At 52.4% G+C, this 3,997-nt stretch overlaps 2 long non-coding RNA genes across 6 annotated transcripts; both read left to right on the top strand.

The window, feature by feature from the left end:
* Positions 1-2,990, top strand: LOC107134679. Of its 5 annotated transcripts, none has more exons than XR_001502455.2 (3): positions 1-48; positions 153-463; positions 2,951-2,990. It is a non-coding gene; the product is annotated as an uncharacterized LOC107134679 (long non-coding RNA). The 5 variants fall into 5 exon arrangements; XR_007345375.1 differs by lacking the exon at positions 2,951-2,990 and adding an exon at positions 2,291-2,302; XR_007345374.1 differs by lacking the exon at positions 2,951-2,990 and adding an exon at positions 2,245-2,272.
* Positions 2,991-3,655: 665 nt separating this feature from the next.
* Positions 3,656-3,993, top strand: LOC107134678. Its single transcript, XR_001502454.2, has 2 exons — positions 3,656-3,792; positions 3,897-3,993. It is a non-coding gene; the product is annotated as an uncharacterized LOC107134678 (long non-coding RNA).
* Positions 3,994-3,997: the final 4 nt, after the last annotated feature.

The raw sequence follows: 3,997 nt of genomic DNA on the forward strand, positions 1-3,997 counted from the left end.
CTATGGAGAGTGTGCTCAGCTGGGTTTTCCTGGTGGCTGTTTTCAAAGGTAATGAATGGAGAACCAGAGACCCTGAGTGTGTGAGTGGACAGGAGTCAGAGGGAGAGTGGATGAGTGACAGTGTCTTGACCAGGCTGCCTCTGTGTTTGCAGGTGTCCAGTGTGAGGTGCAGCTGGTGGAGTCTGGGGGAGGCCTGGTGCAGCCTGGGGGTTCCCTGCGACTCTCCTGTGCAGCCTCTGGATTCACCTTCAGTGACTATAGCATGCACTGGGTCCGCCAGGCTCCAGGGAAGGGGCTGGAGTGGATCTCATTCATTAGTGAGCGTAGTCTTAATATAAACTATGCCGACTCTGTGAAGGGCCGATTCACCATCTCCAGAGACAACTCCAAGAACACACTGTACCTGCAAATGAGCAGTCTGAGAGCCGAGGACACTGCCACCTATTACTGTGCTAGAGACACAGTGAGGGGACCTCAGTGTGAGCCCAGACACAAACCTCCTGCAGGGCGCCCAAGGCCAGTAGGGGGCGCTCAGCACACAGGAGCTCAGGGTCACCCAGGAGCAGGTGCAGAGTGGGTTTGAGGACTGGTTTCCTGCATCTGGGGGCCTCTCCATATATCAGCTTTCCAGGGGAGCTCTGTGGCCTTGTTGTGTATGTTTATTTTTGATTTGTCTGAATTATCCTGTTTCTGTGATTTTTTCTTTTAAAATAATGTATCATTTTAAATAATATTGTAAATAAAATAGTGCATCTTATGTATATTGATTGGGATACATTTTGACATTATCACATTCAGTCATTGAATATAAAAGCCCTTGGTCTGTCCCAGTACGTCCTCTGTCCTTCCTCCATTACTCCTCAGTTACTGTACCCCCCTAAGTTTTATTCCATATTTTATACTTTGTAATTAAATTATCACTATGTGTATGCATATCTACATGAGAAACTCACTGTGGAACACGCTACATGTGCAGGACTCACACGTGTGCAGAACTGGCCATTCACATCTGCTCACTTCACTCCTGGCTCCTCCCTTTTCCTGTCCCTCCTCCCTCACCCTTAGTGACCTCTGTCTTGTCCACTGATCTCTTCTATTTCCTTGAATTCTACCTGCCTTTATACTCCTTATTTGTTCTAGATTCTATATAAGGGAGAAAACACTCAACCCTGACTTCCTGACTTTTTCATATTTCTCCTGCCATAATGTTCTCCAGGTCCATCCATTCACCATCATCTCACTCATCCTAATGTCGGAGTAGCTCACTGTTATATACAACCCACATTCCCACCCTAATGTTCAATGGATCGAGCTGAGACACACTGAAGGAAAGCCCTGAACCTGACCACAATGTGAAGACATACACCACTCAGAGTGAACCTTGCTGCATGTGAGCTGTCTCCCTCATGATGAGGTCTGTGACACCCACACCCCACAGCCAGTCCCCCAAAGTCAGAGGTGCCCAGTTGTCCTGCTGCTGTGCATGGCCTGCGCACAGGGGGGACATGACCAACATATTGGGTAGAAAGGAGCTTCCTTGTCAAGGACCCAGGAGGAAGCATGGTCAGCTCTGCATGGGCTGTGGGAGCTGCAGGTGAGCAGCTGACTCTGCCTGTCTCATTTCAGCTAGGTCTGTGTGCTTCAGGGCAATGCCCAGGGCCAGAAGGAACAGGATGCCATTCTTCCTTACTATATTACATTCTTCCTGTGTAGAAAGCATATTTTCTTCAAGTGCATTAAGGGACAACGTGAAAATACTGTCAAGAGCCCTGGGAGAGGAGTAAGGACACATCTTGTGGACTGTACATCCCACCTGCTGTGCGCACTGGGCAGAGGTCCTGTCCAGCATCACTCCCTGCTACTCTAGGCAGCTCCTGAGGCTGAGGGTTCACAAGGAGAGAGCTGTGCTGCAGCAGGTTCTGGAGACCAGGGTGCAAACATCCAGGTGCTGCTCCTGACCAGGGCTCCTGAGGCTGCAGCACCAATGGCAGGGGCAGGAGGCAAAGAGAGGAGACGGGGCTGGACCCCTGAGTGGTGCTGGGGTCCCACTGGTGCTCAGGGTGCCAGGAAGGCTCTACCAGCCCTACGGAGACTCCCATTAAAGTGGCATTGATCCACACCTGGGGCACCACAAGGAAACCCCTTCATCTCTTGATACATAATTATCTGCATTGACAAAGATGTCATCAAATTTCACAAGGGACAGTCAACTGTGGCCTCCAAGAAACACATCAATAGTTATAGGGAACTAAAAGTTCCTGGTCATGGGATGCTCCTCTGCTGAGCTGAGAGAGCAGGAGATTACAGCTCTGTGACCTTAGTGTCCAGCTGTGCAGCTGCTCCTCCCACAGTGACCTCTGTGACATGCCAGGCATCTCCAACATGACCATGAAGGATACACAGGACTGCCTCCACCAGGTGACCTTCCTGCTCCTGTGACTGCCTGAGCTGAAGGATACCCACTGCACATCTGTGGTCAAACAGAGCCACCCTGGAGCTGACCCACCAGTGACAGGAACTCACTTGATTAATCTTCCTCAAGCCCAGGACCATGAGAGGTGGACCTGTCCTCTCCTGGTTGACCCAGTGTGACCCACTTGACTTCTCCTGCACTAGCTCTGTGCCCCAGAACCACAGGCCAAGGAGCTCAATGTCTGATCACACTTGAGATCCTGCCCAGGTGATCAGAGACCAAGGCGTCTGGTTGACCCTGAGGGACAGCAGCAGTGACCCTGGGAGGAGCAGCCTGGGTTCCACTTTCTCTGCCCCAGTCAGACGTCCCCAGAGGCAGAGAGGCCCAGAGACCAGGGAAGGCAGGACAGGAGCTTCACAGGTGGGCAGGGGAGGGCTGCACAGTGTCCATGCACTTTGTTCCAGGATGAAGGAGAAGCCGAAACCCAGGGGCACTGCAGGGATGCTCCTGGCATCTGGGACGCTGTAGCTGCTGCAGACAGCGGGGACCTGCTGCCTGGGGACATAGCACATGGGTCTGCAGAGCAGAGGGGAGAGGTGGACGAGCTGAGCCCTCCACATCTGTGGTCCCAGCTGAAGGACTTTCCTCATCTTCACCATCACGGACTGAGACTGAGAGGACGAGGGTCCAGGGACCTGTGCTCCACCCTGCACTCATGGCTGCCCTGGTGGGGACGATGGCACAGCTGTGCTCACACCATTATGTATCAGTACAGCTACTTCAAGTCAGCCAAAGGTGCAGAGGGGAGTGGGAAGCCAGAGGCAGACCCAGTGAGCTGACAGTGGCCCAGAATTCTGTATATGGACTGTCATCCACCAGGATCTTCATGGTCCTTAGATGGACACTGGGTGCAGCAAACCCACACCCTGTTCTTCATCCAAGAAGGGTCTCCAGAAGCCCCACAAGCCCTATCCTGTACTGTCCACGAGATGCTTCATGGAGCAAAGGGATTGAGGGGTGAAGCACATACCTAGACACTGGGCTATTCCTGTCACATCTTCCTGGACAGTGTGAACAACAAGTTTAATACTATGAGCTAATCTTTCATGAATAAAATGCCACCAACCTTCTCTAACATGTTCAAGTTTTCTCTGAGCACAGATGTCTCTAAGGCCTCCATCCAGAGCTGCTATATAGCAGGAGGACATGCAAATAGGGCCTCCCTCTGCTCATGAAAACCAGCCCACCTGACCCTGCAGCTCTGCACAGGAGCCCAGCCCTGGACTCCCAGCTCAGCCCACTCAGTGATCAGGACTGAACACAGCTGCTCACCATGGAGAGTGTGCTCAGCTGGGTTTTCCTGGTGGCTGTTTTCAAAGGTAATGAATGGAGAACCAGAGATCCTGAGTGTGTGAGGGGACAGGAGTGAGAGAAAGAGTGGATGAGTGACAGTGTCCTGACCAGGCTGCCCCTGTGTTTGCAGGTGTCCAGTGTGAGGTGCAGCTGGTGGAGTCTGGGGGAGGCCTGGTGCAGCCTGGGGGTTCCCTGCGACTCTCCTGTGCAGCCTCTGGATTCACCTTCAGT

The sequence above is a fragment of the Marmota marmota genome, unplaced genomic scaffold, assembly GCF_001458135.2.
Source record: "Marmota marmota marmota unplaced genomic scaffold, marMar, whole genome shotgun sequence".
In the NCBI taxonomy this organism is placed as follows: domain Eukaryota; kingdom Metazoa; phylum Chordata; class Mammalia; order Rodentia; family Sciuridae; genus Marmota; species Marmota marmota.